The sequence below is a fragment of the Triticum dicoccoides genome, chromosome 5A (assembly GCF_002162155.2).
Source record: "Triticum dicoccoides isolate Atlit2015 ecotype Zavitan chromosome 5A, WEW_v2.0, whole genome shotgun sequence".
Lineage (NCBI taxonomy): Eukaryota > Viridiplantae > Streptophyta > Magnoliopsida > Poales > Poaceae > Triticum > Triticum dicoccoides.
Genome location: NC_041388.1, coordinates 257351732 through 257375345, shown reverse-complemented (window position 1 = coordinate 257375345; position 23614 = coordinate 257351732).

Sequence of the window (23614 nt, the reverse complement as noted above, 5' to 3'; positions counted from 1 at the left end):
GCGAATATTTGAGTTACAAGTTCGGTCTTCAATTAAAACAATGTGGAATAGTTTCACAAACTCATGCCACCTGGAACACCACAACGTAATGGTGTGTCCGAACGTCATAACTGTACTTTATTTGATATAGTGCAATCTATGATGTCTCTTACCGATTTACCACTATCGTTTTGGGGTAATGCATTAGAGACAGCTGCATTCACATTAAAAAGGGCACCATCTAAATCCGTTGAGATGACACCGTATGAACTGTGGTTTAGCAAGAAACCTAAGTGGTCGTTTCTTAAAGTTTGTGGTTGCGATGCTTATATGATAAGTTTCATCTTGATAAGCTCAAACCCAAGTCGGAGAAGTGTGTCTTCATAGGATACCCAAAAGTAACTGTTGGGTACACCTTCTATCACAGATCCGAAGGCAAGATATTTGTTGCTGAGAATGGATCCTTTCTAGAGAAGGACTTTCTCTCGAAAGAAGTGAGTGGGAGGAAAGTAGAACTTGATGAGGTAACTATACCTGCTCCCTTATTGGAAAGTAGTTCATCACAGAAATTAGTTTCTGTGACTCCTACATGAATTAGTGAGGAAGCTAATGATGATGATCATGTAACTTCAGATCAAGTTACTACCGAACCTCGTAGGTCAACCAGAGTGAGATCCGCACCAAAATGGTACGGTAATCCTATTCTGGAGGTCATGTTAATTGACCATGACGAACCAACGAACTATGAGGAAGTGATGATGAGCCCAGATTCCACGAAATGGCTTGAGGCCATGAAATCTGAGATGGGATCCATGTATGAGAACAAAGTGTGGACTTTGGTTGACTTGCCCGATGATCGGCAAGCCATAGAAAATAAACGGATCTTCAAGAGGAAGACAGACGCTGATAGTAGTGTTACTATCTACAAAGCTAGACTTGTCGAAAAAGTTTTTGACAAAGTTCAACGTGTTGATTACGATGAGATTTTCTCACTCGTAGCGATGCTTAAGTATGTCCGAATCATGTTAGCAAATTGCCACATTTTCTGAAATCTGGCAAATGGATGTCAAAACTACATTCCTTAATGGATTTCTTAAAGAAGAGTTGTAAATGATGCAACCAGAAGGTTTTGTCGATCCTAAAGGTGCTAACAAAATATGCAAGCTCCAGCGATCCATCTATGGACTGGTGCAAGCATCTCAGAGTTGGAATATACGCTTTGATGAGTTGATCAAAGCATATAGTTTTATACAGACTTGTGGTGAAGCCTGTATTTACAAGAAAGTGAGTGGGAGCACTACAGCATTTCTGATAAATATATGTGAATGACATATTGTTGATCGGAAATAATGTAGAATTTTCTGGAAAGCATAAAGGAGTATTTGAAAGGAGTTTTTCAAATAAATACCTCGGTGAAGCTACTTACATATTGAGCATCAAGATCTATAGAGATAGATCAAGACGCTTGATAAGTCTTTTCAATGAGTACATACCTTGACAAGATGTTGAAGTAGTTCAAAATGGAACAGTCAAAGAAAGAGTTCTTACCTGTGTTACAAGGTGTGAAATTGAGTAAGACTCAAAGCCCGACGACGACAGAAAATAGAAAGAGAATGAAAGTCATTCCCTATGCCTCAGCCATAGTTTCTATAAAGTATGCCATGCTGTGTACCAGATCAATTGTATACCCTACACTGAGTTTAGCAAGGGAGTACAATAGTGATCTATGAGTAGATCACTGGACAGCGGTCAAAATTATCCTTAGTGGAATAAGGATATGTTTCTCAATTATGGAGGTGACAAAAGGTTTGTCGTAAAGGGTTACGTCGATGCAAATTTTGACACTGATCCAGATGACTCTAAGTCTCAATCCGGATACATTTTGAAAGTGGGAGCAATTAGCTAGAGTAGCTCTGTGCAGAGCATTGTTGACATAGAAATTTGCAAAATACATACGGATCTGAATGTGGCAGACCCGTAGACTAAACTTCTCTCACAAGCAAAACATGATCACACCTTAGTACTCTTTGGGTGTTAATCACATAGCGATGTGAACTAGATTATTGAGTCTAGTAAACCCTTTGGGTGTTGGTCACATGACGATGTGAACTATGGGTGTTAATCACATGGTGATGTGAACTATTGGTGTTAAATCACATGGCGATGTGAACTAGATTATTGACTCTAGTGCAAGTGGGAGACTGAAGAAAATATGCCCTGGAGGCAATAATATAGTTATTATTTATTTCCTTATTTCATGATAAATGTTTATTATTCATGGTAGAATTGTATTAACAGGAAACATAATACATGTGTGAATACATGGACAAACATAGTGTCACTAGTACGCCTGTACTTGACTAGCTCGTTAATCAAAGATGGTTAAGTTTCCTAAGAATAGACATGAGTTTTCATTTGATTAACAGGATCACATCATTAGGAGGATGATGTGATTGACTTGACCCATTCCGTTAGCTTAGCACTTGATCATTTAGTATGTTGCTATTGCTTTCTTCATGACTTATGCATGTTCATATGACTATGAGATTATGCAACTCCCGTTTATCGGAGGAACACTTTGTGTGCTACCAAACGTCACAATGTAACTGGGTGATTATAAAGGTGCTCTACAAGTGTCTCCGAAGGTACTTGTTGAGTTGGCATATTTCGAGATTAGGATTTGTCACTCCGATCATCGGAGAGGTATCTCTGGGCCTACTCGGTAATACACATCACTATAAGCCTTGCAAGCATTGTAACTAATGAGTTAGTTGCGGAATGATGTATTACGGAACGGGTAAAGAGACTTGCCGGTAATGAGATTGAACTAGGTATTGAGATACCCACGATTGAATCTCGGGAAAGTAACATACCGATGACAAAGGGAACAACGTATGTTGTTATGCGGTTTGACCGATAAAGATCTTTGTAGAATATGTAGGAGCCAATATGTGCATCCAGGTTCCGCTATTGGTTATTGACCGGAGACGTGTCTCGGTCATGCCTACATAGTTCTCGAACCCGTAGGGTCCGCATGTTTAACGTTCGGTGACGATTTGTATTATGAGTTTATGTGTTTTGATGTACCGAAGGTAGTTCGGAGTCCCGGATGAGATCGGGGACATTACAAGGAGTCTCTAAATGGTCGAGACATAAAGATCGATATATTGGATGACTATATTCGAACATTAGAAAGGTTCCGAGTGATTCGGGTATTTTTCGGAGTACCAGAGAGTTACTGGAATTCGCCGGGGAGTATATGGGCCTTATTGGGCTTTAGGGGAAAGAGAGAGGAGAGGCTGCACCCCCCCTCCAATGCTTAGTCCGAATTGGACTAGGGGGAGGGGCGGCGCCCCCTCCTTCCTTCTCTTCTCTTTTCCCTTTCCTTCTCTCCTACTCCTACTACTTGGAAGGGCTCCTAGTTCTACTAGGAAAGGGGGAATCCTACTCCCGGTGGGAGTAGGACTCCCCTAGGGCGCGCCATAGAGAGGGTCGGCCCTCCCCCTCCTCTACTCGTTTATATACGGGGAGGGGCACCCCTTGGAGACAGAACAATTGATCATTGATCTTTTAGCTGTGTGCGGTGCCCCCCTCCACCATAATCCACCTCGGTCATATCGTAGCAGTGCTTAGGCGAAGCCCTACGTCGGTATCATCATCATCACCGTCATCATGCTGTCATGCTGACGGAACTCTCCCTCAAAGCTCTACTGGATCGAAGTTCGTGGGACGTCATCGAGCTGAACGTGTGCTGAACTCGGAGGTGCCGTGTGTCCGGTACTTGGACTGGTCGGATCTTGAAGACGTACGACTACACCAACTGTGGTGTGCTAACGCTTCCGCTTTCGGTCTACGAGGGTACGTGGACACACTCTCCCCTCTCATTGCTATGCATCACCATGATCCTGCGTGCGCGTAGGAATTTTTTTGAAATTACTACGTTCCCCAACAATATACTCCTCCACCTCCTCCATTTGAGGGTTAGCAAACTAGTAACTCATTTAGAGATAGAGCTTTTCTCATCCATTACGGATCTAATCCACGAGAGAGACTGCGGCCCCTCTTCGGAGAAGATCCACCTTGGATTCAAGACCCCCGTGTGGGAAGATCCTTCTAGGATTCAAGCCCCCATCTCCTTTGGATTTGGGATGAACTCTACCATCAAGACCTCCTCATGAAGATGAACCTTACCTTTTATCTTTCCCTTTGTTGTTCATGTACCTTGTGGATCTTGTGTACTTGATTGTCTAGTGGATGTGTGATTGGACTTGTTCTTGAGTGTTTCCCCTTGTGTTTTCTCTCCGTTCTTCCCCGTGTTCTTCGTGTTCTTCGCGGAATCCACTCCTTTCGTGAAAGATCGGTCGTATAGGGTTCCACCCTACATCATCTTGGTATCTAGAGCCACGTTGATCACGATTTCAGAGCCTCCCCTCGTTGTTTTCTAGCCTAATTTTGTTGTGCTCTTCCCCAATTTCGAAATTCCCCACCAAAAATAGCCCTAATTTTTTTTGTGATTTGTTGGTTTGACGAAGTTTTGTTGGATTTGATCCATGGATTTGGTTGGTTTCAAGTGGATCTAGCATTTCTCCAAGTTTCCCCATCTTTCATCCACGAAATCTCATCAATTTTGACCCCAAAATCCCCAAATTCCGCCCAAAATCACGTCCCGAATATCGGATCTCGAGTTGACCCCGATACACCGGACGACCGTCACTTTACCGAACATCCGGAACCACAGGAACCACCGGACGTCCGACCTTACCAGACAATTGGAACCCCCTAACCCGAGCAGAATTAGCGGATTTCTGACCCGACCGGATGTCCGGCGACTGGACATCCGTTTTTTCCGGACGTCCGCTACCTGTAGTTTCCCATTTCGGCTGATTTTTGTTTTGTCCATAACTAATTCATCCAGAGTCCGATTTTCGCGTTCTTTAGCTTGTTGAAAAGCTCTTGACATACTCCTTCCCACAAAAATACCACCAACATCTTTTGACTCCATCAAAGTTTGTGAAATTTGGCATCTTTGCCTAGGGCTTCCACCACATCATCCGCTACACCACCACCGACTTCTGCAACCTAACCAATTTTGTTCTCCATCACATTAGTGGTTGCTTGAGGAGTTATTTGAGTCTCCTAAGGTGTCTAGGCTACTTATGGACGGTTGCTTCTTCATCAACCACCACCACCATAACTTCCGCATAGTTTTGACCACTATACACCTCCACCACCCTAACTTAACCCAATTTTGTTTGTGTTGTGAGTTGTGTCTCCTAAGGTGTTTCGGCTACTTAGGGACTGTGCTTACAACCCCGACACCGTGTATAGTCCATCACCTTAACCTCCACTTCTGCATTGCCTACTCGCATAACCCATCATTGCATTTCTGCAACGCCATTGAGTTTCCACAAAACCACCAAAGCTTTCCCGCTACCACCATTTGACATTTGAGATTTTGAGTTCGCGGTTTTTCCGTTTCCTAAGGTGTTTAGGCTACTTAGGGATGAGTCTCCATCATCTTGGTATCTCCATCAAGATCACCGCCACTCATTATCGACACGGACGGTAACCTCCATATCATCTTGGTATCGTGGTATCCATCCATTGTATATTCCTTGCCATTGCATTGATAACCCCTAGCCCATTTTGCGTCACTTGCCTATCGAGACTAGCCATTTGAGTATTGCCGACAACTTTACTTGTGCACATTAGTGTAGGATCGAAAGTATGTCTAGAGGGGGGGTGATTAGACTACTTGACCAAATAAAAACTTAACCTTTTCCCAATTTTAGTTCTTGGCAGATTTTAGCTATTGTAGGACAAGTCAAGCAATCATCACACAATTCAAGCAAGCATGCAAAGAGTATATTGGCAGCGGAAAGTAAAGCATGCAACTTGCAAGAATGTAAAGGGAAGGGTTTGGAGAATTCAAACGCAATTGGAGACACGGATGTTTTTCCCGTGGTTCGGATAGGTGGTGCTATCCTACATCCACATTGATGGAGACTTCAACCCACGAAGGGTAACGGTCGCGCGAGTCCATGGAGGGCTCCACCCACGAAGGGTCCACGAAGTAGCAACCTTGTCTATCCCACCATGGCCATCGCCCACGAAGGACTTGCCTCACTAGCGGTAGATCTTCACGAAGTAAGCGATCTCCTTGCCCTTACAAACTCCTTGGTTCAACTCCACAATCTTGTCGGAGGCTCCCAAGTGACACCTAGCCAATCTAGGAGACACCACTCTCCAAGAAGTAACAAATGGTGTGTTGATGATGAGCTCCTTGCTCTTGTGCTTCAAATGATAGTCTCCCCAACACTCAACTCTCTCTCATAGGATTTGGATTTTGTGGAAAGAAGATTTGAGTGGAAAGCAACTTGGGGAAGGCTAGAGATCAAGATTCATATGGTAGGAATGGAATATCTTGGTCTCAACACATGAGTAGGTGGTTCTCTCTCAGAACATATGAGTTGGAATTGTGTATGTGTTCTGATGGCTCTCTCCACGAATGAAGAGGAGGTGGAGGGGTATATATAGCCTCCACACAATATCCAACCGTTACACACAGTTTTCCAATCTCGGTGGGACCGAATCAACAAACTTGGTCGGACCGAAAAGGTAAACCTAGTGACCGTTAGAGATTTTCGGTGGGACTGACATGCAACTCGGTAGGACCGATATGGTTAGGGTTTGGGCATAACGTAATCTCGGTGAGACCGATTACACAAACTTGGTGAGACCGAGTTTGGTAATAAGCTAACCAGAGAGTTGGTCAGGTAAACTCGGTGGGACCGATTTGCTCTTTCGGTGAGACCGAAAAGTTACAAAAAGGAAACGAAGAGTTTACACTGCAATCTCGGTGGGACCGATTCGCTCTTTCGGTGAGACCGAAAAGTTACGAAAGGGAAACAGAGAGTTTGCAATCCCATCTCGGTGAGACCGAGATCCCTATTGGTAGAACCGAATTGCTAGGGTTTGGCAGTGGCTTATGACAAGTGAAACTCGGTGGCGCCGGATAGAAAGAATCGGTAGGACCGAGTTTGGCTTAGGGTTTAGGTCATATGTGGATATGGGAAAGTAGTTGAGGGTTTTGGAGCATATCACTAAGCACATGAAGCAAAAGGCTCATTAAGCAACACCTCATCCCTCCTTGATAGTATTGGCTTTTCCTCAAGACTCAATGTGATCTTGGATCACCAAAATATAAAATGAAGAGTCTTGAGCTTTTGAGCTTGAGCCAATCCTTTGTCCTTGCATTTTGAGGGTTCCACTTTCACATCCATGCCATGCCAATCATTGAGCTTTCCTGAAATAGTCATCTTGGAATAGTATTAGCTCAATGAGCTATATGTTGTTATGAATTACCAAAACCACCTAGGGATAGTTACACTTTCAATCTCCCCCTTTTTGGTAATTGATGACAACATATAGATCAAAGCTTCGACAAATGATAATAAGCATGAAATATATCGTCGCTTTGAGAAGTATGTGACAAGTAAGAGCTCCCCCTAAATTTGTGCATATTTAAAATTTGCTTTGGACTGCAAATGCACAAAGAGTTAGAGTCATGGGTTACTCTTCCATGTCACATACATCTTGGTGGAGCGCTTAAAATGATAAGAATGAAATACATGCACTCATCACCAAGAATAGTGAATGATCACATAAGATAGATAAGATGATAATATTAAGCAAACATTAAGTGTAGCTTATGATCAAACACATGATCATCAATGTCTCACGAGCAATGACATAGTATCTCACACAAAAGCAAACAAAGTTCGAAAAACCACCAAATAAAACAAGAGAGAATAAAAGCAACACTCTCTCTCGAAGCCTATGATCTATACATTTTCTCCCCCTTTGGCAACAAGTTACCAAAAAGTTCCTAGAAAATGCATAGTGCTAAGTCGACACTCAGGCTTGATCTTCAGGTGGTGGTGGAGTCCGGAGCACTCCAAGGACGAAGCCTTCTGTAGACGTGGTCGGAGTCGAGGCTGAAGTGGACACTGGAGCTGGTGGAACTGAGGCTGTAGCTGGTGCAGACGTGGTGGCTCTGGGGTCAGCAACTGGCACTGCAGACGACCTCGGACCTCATGGCACTCTGGCAAAGGCATCAGTTGTAGTCTTGCCTCTCCTCTCCTGCATGTCATCCTGGAGCTGCTCCACTACAGTCTGAATCTCTGTCACTTTGACATCCAAGTCATAGAACTTTTGTTCCATGATCCTCTCTAAGCTTGCCTGGTTCTGAGTTAGGGTGGCTAGTCCTTGCTCAATCCGCAGGGTGGATGCAATCAAGTAACCAAGCTGCTCTTGTTTGGTTTTAAGGAAATATTCAGATGCCTCCTCTTGAGTAGGCATCTTGGCAGCTTTCTCCTTCCTCGCCTTCTCCTTCTTGGCTTGTGCTTGGGCAAATGATGGCTCATTCTCAGTCATGACCACTTGATTATCTTCAAGGTCTGGACGGATGGGCAGGTGTTCCTTGTCCAATAAGTATATGCCCGTGCCCATCTTAGAGTTGATGAGCTCCTGAATCTGTGGGGCATATCCACAGCTCCTCTTCTGGTCTGCTGCTGTCCTCTTGATTGTTTCAATCATAAGGCTCATGACTTTGAATTTCTGTGGCACGTCAAAGATATGAAGCAAGTTGATCGCGTGGCCCCTGATCATCTTGTGATCTCCAGACTTGGGCAATAGGGTGTGCCTAAGAATCCAGTTGATGGTTGGCAGCCCTGACAGAAGATAGTGTACTGAGCCAAACTTGAACGTATCAAGTGCTTCATTTGGAATCTCCTTGTACGTGTTTGACATTGAGTTGTGGTCCATCTTCTTCTTGGCATAAATGTCCAAGTCATCGTCATGCTCTTCTGGGGCATTAATCAGCTGAGCCCATTCAGCAACTGTAGACTGGTACCTCGTACCCTCTGACATCCATACAATCCTGCCATCTGGATAGAAATGGGCTGTGGAGTAGAACTGCATGATGAGTTCCTCGTTCCACTTTGTGAGCTTCTGCCCAACAAAGTCCTCTACTCCACATGCCTTGAAGCTGTCCTGCACTCCAGGGTAGTACTCTTCGTTGTCCTTGATGTATTGCCAATCAACCCATCTCATATCACAGACAATTGGCTTCTTGTCTAGCAGCACTGTCTCATAAAAGTCTTGCTGCTCCTTGGTGTGAAACCTGTAGTCAACTGCAGTCCTTCTCCTTGAACCATACGGGTCTGCTTCTCTCCACTTCCGGAGCCCTGAATCTCTCCTGAGTTTCATATCCTCAGCCACAGGATGAGCATTGTTGTGGTCTGGGATCTTGGGCTTGAGCTTTCTAAGAACATTCTCTTCTTCTTCTTCTGCAGCTTCAGGCACTGGGGCCTTGTTCTTCTCAGTAGCTGGGATGCTTCTTGTGTTCCTCTTTAGCTTTGGCTTTGGAGCTAGCTTGGCCTTGGAAGTAGCTGCCCCTGTTCTTATGGCATCACCCATCAGCTTGGGTGCCTTAGGTGCTGGTGCAGCTACCTCTTCTTCTTCCTCCTCATCTTCCATGATGGAAGCCTTGCCAAGCACTCTGGCTATAGTTTTCTTCACCCTTTCTTTCCTCTTCTTGCCTTCAGCAGCAACTGGCTCAATGGGAGTGGGCTTATCAGTTGAAGCTCTGGCCTTTGACATAGGCTGCCTGCCTGCTGGCCTTTTGATCTTCATCCCCGGTTCTATGCCCTGTGCTGGCTCAACTCTCTTGGAAGTTGCTTCCTCTTCTGCCACATAATCCTCATCTTCTGAGTCTAAGGTTCTTTTCTTTCTCTGTCTTGTGACAGCTTTAGGCAGATTGCTAGGGGTGCTCCTGCTGCCATCATCTAAGGAACTTGAGGGACTAGTGCCCTCACTCATCTGCACTTGCTACTCTCACAAATTCTGGCTATCACTTTGGTCTAACATGATGCAAACTCTGACTGCTGACCCTGTGAATAGGTTATAGATGAGATAGAGTGGATGAGCATCACAAAATGCAGAGATTTTTGCAAAAGAATAATTCAAAAACTTAGTTTTAGTTTCCCACTAAAAGCATCTCGGATCTACCGATTTCTAAACTCAGTGATACCGAAGCAGTTTTGGCACCTAAACTAGTGAACTCGGTCAGACCGAGTCACAGTTCGGTGGCACCGAGACTGCTAGGGTTTCACAGAGTTCCAAAATCGGTCACACCGATAAGTAATTCTCGGTCAGACCGAGTCTCACTTGTGCAATGGCATAAGCCAAATCGGTGGGACCGAGTTTTTCAACTCGGTGGGTCCGAGATGGTTTTGGCGGAAACCTAACCCTAACTTTTTTGAATTAAACCTAATCTACGAGTTCATTGACTGGATAGAAGTTTAACAAACATGGCAAGAATCATGATGATCACAATGTGCTAAGAATCGGATTGGGGAATAGCACAAAGATCGAGTCCATACCCTAGTTTGGCGGAGACTCGCTACGGCGGCAACGGCGGGGTTGAATTTCCGTTGACGGCGACGGAGACCAGCGACTGGAGGCGGCTGGCGGCGAGGAGACGATCCGGAGACCAAGTTGGCAGAGCAGGCTATCGCGCGGGCGAAGGGGTTCGGAGAAATTTCCAAATTTTTGCCCGTGACTGTATATAGCCCGACCCTGTCGGTGTGACCGAGTGGAACAACTCGGTGGCACCGAGATGCAAAACTGTATACAGTTGTTGCAACTGGGTGTGACCGAATGGTTCAAATCGGTTGCACCGAGATCGAAAACCTAGATCAACTTAATGATCTCGGTAGGACCGAAAGTAGGGTATCGGTCAGACCGAGAATCATAAAGAGGTTTTGGAAGTTTAAGTCTATGACGAATCGGGGACTCCGAGCGCTCCTCACACAGAGTGGTTCGAATCTGACTTGATCAAATTTTGTGATGTAGCATGAATAGAGTTTGAGACGAGAAAAGCATAGATATCTAGAGGAGGTTCTTAGGCATTCTTGTCCATCCACTTGGCAAAAGGAAATAAAACCAAACAATCAAAACAACAAGTGGATGTCCTCGAATGAGTAAAATATGCAACCAGCATGCTCACACAATAGGATGGCAAATGAAATATGTGACAAGGCATGCACAACCAATTCTAGCATCTATCAAGCAATTTGCGATGACAAGGTCATATATATATATGAGTATATTGACTTAGGAGTCAAGTGAGAACACTTGATCATAGGTCATACTCATCATTTAAGCTCAAGTGGGGTTACCACTTTTACATAAAGCATTGTTGTGTTCACATCTTTAGAGTTGCTTTAGCTCAAGTCTTAGAGTAAAGCTCCCCCTAGATGTGATATCCCCCCTTAGAGGGATGAACTAACCTCGGGTTTTGTCGATGATGACTTCATGTAGATGTTGAAGATGTGGATGCTCAATGTTGATGTAGATCACTTGGAGCTATCCATTTGAGTGAATTGCACTTTCAATACCTACATGGGTTAGTCCCACAAGGAACAAACAAGGATATCCATAGACATAGAGTGATGCACACACAAGATGATGTCCATGAAAATTTTTAGGTTACCTTGTCCCTTGTCTTACCAACAAGAGGGTTTGTGACTCCTTGAACTAGTGCAAGATGTGGAAGTTGATTGCACTTGTTCTTGCCAAAATGATAAGAGTGAAGTATGTTGGCGGAGTCACCCTCAAGAACTCTCTAGTTCTTCTTCTTTTGGATCAACACCATCTTGATGGGAATCCTTGGAGTTGTAGTCGTACTTGATGAAGTGGAACTTGAAGTAGTCTTGGGAATCCACTTGACTAAGGTCTTAGGAGCTTCTTCAAATGCATCAATTTCCTCTTGAAGCTTGTCTTTGCCTTTTTGCTTGTAGTCTTGTGGTGGAAGATCATCTTGAGCTTGTGTCCCCTTGAAAGAAGTATCATACTTCTCTTGTTAAGGAACAAACTTTGTCTTGGGTATTGATCTTCTTCCCACTCAACTCCATTGGCATTGAACTTTCGTTCAAAACCAACACCTTGATTCTTCCGGTGCATTCCTTGTTTGCGCACAATTTCCTCGAATTGCTTACTCCCGGCAAGGCTTTTGTACACTCCTTTCTCTATAATTCCCTTCAATAAGCTATTTTCTTGCTCAAGTGTAACTTGGCTAAGAGAATCATTAGTGGAATCAAGAGAACTACTAGAAGCAACAATATTGGATTTAGCATGATCATTGTTACTGCTAGAGGAAGAATCTTTCTTGTTCTTGTTACTAGACTTGACTTGAGGCATGTAAGTGGATAAGAGTAAACGCTTGGCAATGTAAGAAGAACTTTTCTTGCGGAGATCATCATTGATTGCTTTTAAGAACTCATGCTCTTGCTCAAGATTGAGCTTTTCAAAGCGTAATTTCTCATGAGCTCTTAAAAGTTCTCGATGATCTTCGAAGATAGTTTCATGAGCTAACTTAAGAGTGTTTAGTTCTTTAGTTAGAGCCTCAATCTTCTCCTTATCATTGTCATTCGTTTTATCTTGATTAGCATGATTAATTGACGTTTCATCATAGTATTCATCACTAGAGTTGTCAACAAGCAAATCATCACCTAACAAGTCATCTTCATCACTATTGAAATCAACATACTCAGGGTGTGTTACCTTAGGACCTTTGGCCATGAAGCATCTTCCAATTCCTTCATTTGGTGAGTCAAATATGTCGTAGGAGTTGGTTGACACAAGTGCTAGACCGGCAACACCTTCATCTTGAGTATCTTCGGAGTCGGAGTGATAACTTCTCTCGGAGTGGCTGTCGGAGTCGGAGCCGGATACCCATTCACCAACATGAGCTTGATGTCTTCGTTTTGTGTAGCTCCTTGATGATTTTTCCTTCCTTTCCGAATCCTTGCTTCTCCGTGAGTATCTTCGTTCATAACGATCATCTCTACTCCTCTCTCTTGGTGGTGATTCTTTGCTTCTTCTTTTTGGAGAATCTTCTCTTCTCTTGTAGGGAGCCGTACACTCATTGGAATAGTGTCCGGGTCTTCCACAACTGTAGCAGTTTCGCTCTCGACTAGAAGATCTTTTGTCATTGTAGGACCTTGACTTGAAGCTTCTATCTTTGCCTCTACTCTTGTAGAACTTGTTGAAGTTCTTCACCATTAAGCTCAATTCTTCATTGAAGTTTTGTTTCTCACTTGATGATGTAGGGGCTTCACATGAGGCTTTGTAGGCACCACTTGATTTGTTGTGAAGTTCCTCTTTATCCTTAAGTGACATCTCATGAGCAACAATTCTTCCAATCACCTCCGTTGGCTTGAGATCTTTGTAATTGGGCATCATTTGGATCAATGTGCACACGGTATCATATTTTCCATCCAAGGCTCTTAGAATCTTCTTGATGATGAATCTATCGGTCATCTCTTCACTTCCTAAGCCGGCAATCTCATTTGTGATGAGAGCAATCCTAGAGTACATTTCAGCGACACCTTCACCATCCTTCATTTTGAACTTGTCAAGTTGACTTTGAAGCACATCCAACTTGGATTCCTTGACGGAGTCGGTACCTTCATGCATATCAATCAAAGTGTCCCAAATTTCCTTTGCATTCTCAAGACGGTTGATTTTGTTGAATTCTTCGGGGCACAATCCGTTGAAGAGAATATCACAAGCTTGAGCATTGTATTGCAACATCTTCAACTCATCTGCGGTAGCTTCACGGTTTGGTTCTTTCCCATCAAAGAAGTCACCTTGCAAACCAACACACACAATAGCCCAAACGGCGGGGTTATGTCCAAGAATATGCATTTTCATTTTATGCTTCCAACTAGCAAAATAGTACCATCAAAGTAAGGACCTCTACGGTGATAATTTTCCTCGCTAGACGCCATACTCTCCTAGGTTGTGAAACCAAGGCTATGACCACCAAAAGCTATGGAGATCAAAGCAAATGGAGACCAAAGCTCTGATACCACTTGTAGGATCGAAAGTATGTCTAGAGGGGGGTGATTAGACTACTTGACCAAATAAAAACTTAACCTTTTCCCAATTTTAGTTCTTGGCAGATTTTAGCTATTGTAGGACAAGTCAAGCAATCATCACACAATTCAAGCAAGCATACAAAGAGTATATTGGCAGCGGAAAGTAAAGCATGCAACTTGCAAGAATGTAAAGGGAAGGGTTTGGAGAATTCAAATGCAATTGGAGACACGGATGTTTTTCCCGTGGTTCGGATAGGTGGTGCTATCCTACATCCACGTTGATGGAGACTTCAACCGACGAAGGGTAACGGTCGCGCTAGTCCATGGAGGGCTCCACCCATGAAGGGTCCACGAAGTAGCAACCTTGTCTATCCCACCATGGCCATCGCCCACGAAGGACTTGCCTCACTAGCGGTAGATCTTCACGAAGTAGGCGATCTCCTTGCCCTTACAAACTCCTTGGTTCAACTCCACAATCTTGTCGGAGGCTCCCAAGTGACACCTAGCCAATCTAGGAGACACCACTCTCCAAGAAGTAACAAATGGTGTGTTGATGATGAGCTCCTTGCTCTTGTGCTTCAAATGATAGTCTCCCCAACACTCAACTCTCTCTCATAGGATTTGGATTTTGTGGAAAGAAGATTTGAGTGGAAAGCAACTTGGGGAAGGCTAGAGATCAAGATTCATATGGTAGGAATGGAATATCTTGGTCTCAACACATGAGTAGGTGGTTCTCTCTCAGAACATATGAGTTGGAATTGTGTATGTGTTCTGATGGCTCTCTCCACGAATGAAGAGGAGGTGGAGGGGTATATATAGCCTCAACACAAAATCCAACCGTTACACACCGTTTTCCAATCTCGGTGGGACCGAATCAACAAACTCGGTTGGAGAGAAAAGGTAAACCTAGTGACCGTTAGAGATTTTCGATGGGACTGACATGCAACTCGGTAGGACCGATATGGTTAGGGTTTGGGCATAACGTAATCTCGGTGAGACCGATTACACAAACTCGGTGAGACCGAGTTTGGTAATAAGCTAACCAGAGAGTTGGTCAGGTAAACTCGGTGGGACCGATTTGCTCTTTCGGTGAGACCGAAAAGTTACAAAAAGGAAACGAAGAGTTTACACTGCAATCTAGGTGGGACCGATTCGCTCTTTCGCTGAGACCGAAAAGTTACGAAAGGGAAACAGAGAGTTTGCAATCCCATCTCGGTGAGACCGAGATCCCTATCGGTAGAACCGAATTGCTAGGGTCTGGCAGTGGCTTATGACAAGTGAAACTCGGTGGCGCCGGATATAAAGAATCGGTAGGACCGAGTTTGGCTTAGGGTTTAGGTCATATGTGGATATGGGAAAGTAGTTGAGGGTTTTGGAGCATATCACTAAGCACATGAAGCAAAAGGCTCATTAAGCAACACCGCATCCCTCCTTGATAGTATTGGCTTTTCCTAAAGACTCAATGTGATCTTGGATCACTAAAATATAAAATGAAGAGTCTTGAGCTTTTGAGCTTGAGCCAATCCTTTGTCCTTAGCATTTTGAGGGTTTCACTTTCACATCCATGCCATGCCAATCATTAAGCTTTCCTGAAATAGTCATCTTGGAATAGCATTAGCTCAATGAGCTATATGTTGTTATGAATTACCAAAACCACCTAGGGATAGTTGCACTTTCAATTAGTGATCTACACCTTCCATTGCATACATACCATACCATATCGGTATCATATCATCTCGTGTGCCTCAAGTTTGTTCCCGCATATACCCAATCGCTATCTTGGTTTGTGCATTCCGCATTGTGGCCATATACAAAAAAATAAGCTTTTAAGCAAAGAAAAGGAATGAACAAAGATCTTGTAAGCAATAGCCATAGCATCCTACCACATTGCATAAGATTGTCATATCCGATCATCTTGGATCATACCACCGGAACATCATACATAGCATACTTGGGATAGAAAGTCGATACATTTTGCATCTCATAGGTTGTGCACAAGTGTCATATCCGCCTATTGAGCAATCGTGCTAGCGTCTCTCTTGAGTTGTGCAACACTAGCGTTTTCCGTGGATTCCACATTTTGTGCTCACTCCTTGGTTGCACGACCCCATTTATCTATCCGTGTGTGTGTTTCCGTGTACCACATATTGCTATTGGTCTACTTGTTTCACTTGCGAGTTTGTGAATCCCTTTCAACTTTATTGACTCTTGCTAACATTTTGCGTTAAATTTTTGTGCCACTATCCTCACCGAGCTCCACCATAAGCTTTAGTTTGTAGGCGTGAGTGAACAAGTCCGGTACCAATTCCACTATTCTTTCATCTCACTTTGAGTGAAACGAGATACATCCTCAACTTTGGGAAAAGGTAACCTGGTATTGTTTATCTCATTTCCTACTCACCTCTACTCGAGTCTTTTGATGGTTAGGCAAGGCATTTCATCTTCGGTCTACAACAACAATGACGTGTTCAATGCCACGAATAACTCTACCAACACCAAGATGCAAGCTCAAATGGATGAGATCGAAGCCCTCATCAAGTCCTACAAGCAATCTTCCTCATCTTCGAGAAGACGCTCAAGTACACCTGCTTCCAAGCTACCATCTCCGGCAAGGTCACATCGGCATCGACACCATCACCACCATGAACGTGAAGGTCAAGAGCTTAATACCAACAACCGCTCAAAGACTTCACCATCTCCCTTGGCATCTTCGCCAAGCGACTTCAAGGCATCTTCGCCTTCGGATATGTGGCATCTTCGCCCACAAGCACCTCAAGAGAAGCTCCCCAAGCTCAAGTCTGTGACTTCCACGAGCTACTACGACCTCGACACCGACCACGCGATTCCTTTCTATGGGACTCAAGAACCCGAGGAGTATCTCGAGTGAGAGCGTTTGATGGATGACTACCTCAAGCTACATCAAGTTCCTCCCAAAGATCAAGTGAAGTGTGCCACAAGGAACTTCCTCGACTACGCGTCCACATGGTGGCTTCACACACCTTCGGAGACCTACGACATGAGTTGGCCCAAGACGAAGAGAGCTTTGCTGTGAGAGTTCGTGCCTCCAACCTATACGGAACAACTTCTACGCCAATTGGAGAACACCACCCAAGGATCCAAGTCCATCGACGAGTACTTCAAGGAGATGAAGAAAGCCTTGCGACGAGCCGGCATGGACGACCCCATTTCAATGAAGTTCCACTTCATGATGGGATTGCACAACGACATCTCCAAGACGATCTTCCTCGATAACTACAAGTCCCTCCACGACAACTACATTGGTGCTTTGAAGGCGGAACAAGAACTCATGAAGGCCAAAGCTTCTCCACCCCAAGCTCACTTCACGATGACCAAGCTCCATGAGAACGAGCATGAGGCTAGTACCACCATGATGTCCAAGCCCGACGAGCTCCAAGATGATGCTCCCAAGTTCGACTTTGCCTCCATCCCTCTTTGTGGCATTGATGATGTCGAGTCTTCCATGACTCTTTTTCAAGACGGTGCAGTGACGAGTACGACTACGAAGACCCTCAAGGACCAAGCTTTGGAGGCGAGCGACAAGGTGGCGAGCAAGGATGATGCTTCCATCTTAGGAGGCGAGAGTGATGATGTGCCATCTTCGGCCTTCATCCACGGTGACGGCGATGAGATGGTTGAGCATGGGATTTTCCCTTCGACCACGGCGATGTATGATGACTTGAGTGACTTTTGCCACCATATTGAGAGTGAGAGTGACTTCACCACTAGCCCCATATATGATGTGTTACCACAATTCCCATGTGAGGAGAGCCACAACCCCCACCACTTGAGTGAGATGAGTGACTCCACCATAGGTGAGATTGAGTGCACCTACCTTGAGGGAGTGAGTGAACCACCACATAGAGAGAGTGAGATAGTTGATAGGTCATGTGAGGCCACTTTCAACACTAACGACTTGACCTCTACCTCTATTGTGTCTTCTCATTTGGTGCTATGTCCCATCTATGATGACGCGCTGATTCGCGACGACTACGTCCTACCTTTGGACAAGACGATGGCCATGGTGGAATATGATGCACCCCCACATGGTTCCATCAAGATGAAGATGACCACCATGTGGTCGTTCCCACCTCACCTACACCACTTGAGTGGAATGAGAACGGTAACATAGGTGACGGTGATGCTCTAGTCCCACTGGTGGACATTCTTGACAATGATTGCTTGCATGATGTTGATCCACCTAGTACCATGATTCATGCTAATGCGACGTCCTCATGTGATGATTCCTTGCCCATTTATGATGAGTATGATGATTTCCATGTGGATTCTACTAGTTGTGATGCCATGTTGCATAGGATTTCTTGTGACAATTCCTTAGGTCACATCGTGTTTGCCAATCCGCTTGACTTGTCATATGCTATGCATGAGATCAATCATATGTCATATTTGCAATCTCTTCATAGTGACTATGCATATGCCATTCAAATTAAACCAATTTGCACTTGTGGCATAGATGACAAGCCCATGGTTATTGGCATTTGTTTTTCTTGTGATGATATTGATATGCTCCCTTTGCATCATTTATCTTATATGCCATGCCATGACCATCTAGCTTCGGATATGCATTGTTTTGGATGTTGTCCATTTTCTCCATATGATGTTTCTGATATTGCTCATGAGGAGACCCCCATAGTTTCCTCATACATTTTAGGAGATTTTGATCACTCCCATACATTGCATGATCCCAATACTTGTATGCTAAATTTGCATCCACATCGTGTTATACATAACAACTATTCTTTCATGATGGATGACATGTTCTTATACCATGCATAAAATTTCTTTGAGCGATGCTTATCTTGTACTAACTCTCACGTGCACATACACATCATGATGGATGATGTGTACATTTACCACACACACAATTTCTTTTGTTTGTGTCTCTTTTGTGTAGGTACCCATGAATACTTGTCAACCTCACAGTCCCATGAGTTGACAAAGCAAGCTCTAGAGAGCAATGATGACTTGGGATCCCATGGATTATCCTTCCCACCGCTCTCTTCGCGCAAAGACTTCGCGCATTTATTCTACATGTCCCTCACATGGTTATGGATTATTGTCCATTACATATTCTATGCCCATCTTGCCATGTTCACTTTGCATGATATGCTCATTCACATGCCTTTGCCATGCATTTGTGACCCATGCTTTGCATTACACATGATGATTGATTCTACTACTTGTATGTGTATTTGCAAGCTTGGTGGAGATATCACTTGTTATTGTCATATTTGCTTTGTGCCCCATGCCTATGATTATACTATGATCTTGTGTTGTGTTCGTGCTTGCGATATGCCATATGTATTGTCTATGTATATTATTTGCTCACATGACATGATTGCCATGATTTCCTCTAGTATGTTGCATCTTTGCACTACTAGCTTCCACAACTTCATTACTATGAGTGCTTGCCTTGTTGCATCACCGATGATTCATACTTGCTCATTTCATGCGGTTGATGACAACCATCTACATGCTTTGCACATGATTGTTATTGCTTGCCGTCATATATCTCCATATGCTGCCTCTCTCATGCTAGATGATTTTCCATGTATTGAGCGCAACCATGATTTTAGTCTTGCTAATGAGATTGCCCCCATAGCATTCTCACATATGTTTGGAGATTTCGACATATTCCTTGTGAAGCATGCTTGTCTTGCCTCTTTGAAACATTTACCTAGTGCCATGAATATAGCCATTATTGCATCATATTATTCATGCACTTGTGCTACTAATGGTTATGTGCAAGAGCGGAGAACCATCATGATGGATGATGTGTTTATCTACCATGCGCATACATTTTTTGTTTTGTTGTGTGCATGTGTAGGATACTTGGACTTCGTCTTGACTTCCACTTCACGTGAGCTGACCGTTCGAGCTCTTGAGAGCGAACCACCTTCTACCACCACGATTCTACATCGCACTTGCTTGTGCTTCGGCATTGTGAAGAATGCACAAGGACACGCCTTCAAGGTGACATCTTTCTTGAGCATAGATATTGAGGATGATACTACTTGTGTTCCTTGCACCATGAGACTTATTGTTCATCTTGGACCACTTGATTGCACAACCGTTAGACATCTTGCTTCGACTTGTCACTTTCACCATTCCACGCATCATGATATATATGCCTTGTGTGTTGCATCCAATTCTTGGATTACATGGTCCTATCACATGTTTGGTTGCAACAATATCATTTCTTCACATATGCCATGTCCCATTGATTGCTACATGCTTGCCTTGATTGCCTCACACATGATGAACAATTGCTCTTTCTATTGTGTTGAGTGCCACACTATATTCACTACACCCCATGCACATTATGCTTGGATTGTCTTGCACTTGAACCATGTGTTTAGGCACTTCATTTTATTTGGTGTTGTGAATGATTTCTATGCCTACCATAGACCTTTCATTGAGCAATTTGTGAATGCTTGCTATGAACTTGAGGTAGATGCTTCTTCTCTTGTCACACATATTTGCATCACTACCTCACATTCACATGCTTTTCCCCATGATTTCTTTGCTTGTGCTAGATTGATATGCTTACATGCCATGTCACAATCCTTTGTCACACCATATGCTTTGCATGATGACGACACTTGTTTGGCGAATCACCTCTTGAATGCTTGGTTTTGCACTAATGCTAACCACATTTATTTTTCCAAGTGTTTGTTGTCCTTGCTCATTTTGAAGGAATCACTAGACGGTGCGACATTGGAGAGTGCCCACTTCAAGCTTGAAGATGATGACTACTTGGTGAACGTCCGCTTCTACACGGCGAAGCCATCTCTTTCCCATGGTGATTTGGTTTTCGATCCGAGGTCGGATCTTTCCCAAGGAAGGGGAGATGATGCGGAGCATCCTACGGGCATCACCATGTCAAGAGTCCGTTTGGCAAGTGACACGTGCGACATCTAGTTCACATACACAAAGGTGAATCATCTCCTTTACACGTGCTCACTTGACTCCTTAGAGGATGGTATACTACTTGACACCCCTCTTGTGTGCATGCATAGGTATTGTCAGAACTTCACGGATGACGAGGAGGAGTGCAAGCGCCAAGGAACACCTACACCATCCGCGAGGGAAGCATGGAAGAGAAGACGGAAGAAGAAGGAGCTGAGAGTCTACAGCGACCGGACGACCGGAAGTCACCGGATGTGCGACCATCTACAGCTGCCGGACGACCGACGAATACTGGACGTTCAACATGTCCCAGGCACCGGACGTCCGACGCTTACCGGAAATCCGGTGCCACCGATCCCAAAGCAAAACGACGGACGACCGATGCCGACCGGACGTCCGGCACCACCTGTCCAGAGAAGAATCAGCGGACGTCTGACCCGCGCCGGACGTCTGGACCGTCCTGAGCCACCGGACGTCCGGTACCCGTCGGACGTCCAACGCCTGTCTGCGCGCAGTGTATCGGGTCGAGCCCATGTATCCCTTCGCCCTCACTTACCCCTTCGTGGCCCTAGACTATATATACTCCTCCACCTCCTCCATTTGAGGGTTAGCAAAGTAGTAGCTCATTTAGAGATAGAGCTTTGCTCATCCATTACGGATCTACTCCATGAGAGAGACCGCGGCCCCTCTTCGGAGAAGATCCACCTTGGATTCAAGACCCCCGTGTGGGAAGATCCTTCTAGGATTCAAGCCCCCATCTCCTTTGGATTTGGGATGAACTCTACCATCAAGACCTCCTCACGGAGATGAACCATATTTTCTCTCCATTCTTCCCGTGTTTTTCGTGTTCTTCGCGGGATCTGCTCCTTTCGTGAAAGATCGGCCGTATAGGGTTCCACCCTACATCAACTTGGCACTATGTCAATAGGTTAGTACCAAAAAATGATATAAAATGATTATAAAACATCCAAGATTGATAATATAACGGCATAGAACAATCCAAAATTGTAGATACGTAGGAGACGTATCAACGTTGACACCACTGAGTATGACTACGCTCCAGACGTCCAGCCCCCTTCAGCAGTGCTTCCAAGCAAGCAAAAACCCCTTGATCATTCATATATCACTCATTCTTTCTCTCTCATGCTTGCATTAGATTTTGCTACTATTGTTCTATAGCTCCTATTCTAATGCATGGCTTGCTTTTGTAACCTGATGTTGTTACTTTACCTATTATCCTATATGCTTAGTATAGGTTGGTTAGTGATCCATCAGTGGCCTCGCAACCTTGTCCGTGTTGCCAAACTTTGCTTCCGGATGATTAGACCATTGTTATCGACGTGCAGAGACCAACACATCACCGGCACCCCCCTTTTAGTTATACGACTCTGCAGAGCTACTATCGAGTGCCGAGGGTGATACCCCGCATCTCACTCCTGATGATATCTCTGTAGTGTAGCTAATCGGTCGTGGATTACAGAGGGTGATTCCTCGTTCACCATTCCCGATGATGACTCTTTCGTGAAACACCTCAAGTGTGAACCCTTCGAGGGTGATTCCTCCAAGGTCACCTTGACGGTTACATCGAGTAGGAATCCTTTGAGGGTGATTCCTTAGGTCCCCCTTGATGTTATGGACACACGTATACCTTGACCTTCACCTCAGTCCTTTGTTGAAGTTGGGTCGAACCAAGGGGCACCCACGAGAGTTATTGAAGTCGGGTTGACCATGAGGGTACCCGTGAGATAATGACGCGGCACGATCGGGCAGACAAACCGCCCAGGAGAGGGATGGGTCTGACCCTTGTCGTAAGTCCGCGAGACGGGGCGATAGGATCACTGATCATCTCACTACAAAAAAAGACACGTCCGTGACATTTTGGGCCGAACGAATTTTTTTTCTGTCATACATATGACACTTCTATGACGATAATTGTGACAAAACCGGTATCATCATAGATGTGGTGGGCTCCTACTTCTATGACAAAAAATCATGACAGAAAATGGGCTTTTCGTCCTCGGCAGGCCGGAGACGCAGATGCATGACATTCTTTGGGCCGTCCATGACAGAAAAAACCGTGGTAGAAGCGAGGGCGAGGAAAATTTCGGGGAGTTCCCGGTTACGGTGGGAGGTCGGGGGCCGAGCGATGCACGTTTCTCTCGTACACGTACGCGCGTGTGTGCGAGGCGTTGGCTCTAACTGAACCCGAGCGAGACGTTGGGCTCTAACTGAATCCAAGCGATTGCATTGCAGGCTACGCGTTACTGAACCTGAGCGATCGATCGATGGTTGTTAACTAAACCCGATCGAGCGATTCCTTCGCTACTGCTGCTAACTAAAGTCGATCGATGCTGCCTCTGGGATGAACAGTGAGCGTTGTGGGGGGGGGGTTTGGATGAACAGTGAGCAGTGACGTTGCCTCTGGATGAACAGGACCCCGTGGTGTGGTGGAGGGCTGGATGAACAGTAGACGGTGGAGGGGTGCCCGTGGAGGGGTGGTTGAACAGGACCCCGTGGTGTGGAGGGCTGGATGAATAGTAGACGTTGGAGGGGTGCCCATGGAGGGGTGGTTGAACAGTAGCCGGTGGAGTAGCGCGCGGTGGAGGCTGGATGAACAGCAGCCCATGGAGGCTGGAGGAGGTCGACGGTAGCCCGTGGAGGCTGGAGGAGGTCGACGGTGGAGATGAACAGTATCCCGTGGAGTCCCATTTTGCGGTACGCCACATCCCTCCCGATGAACA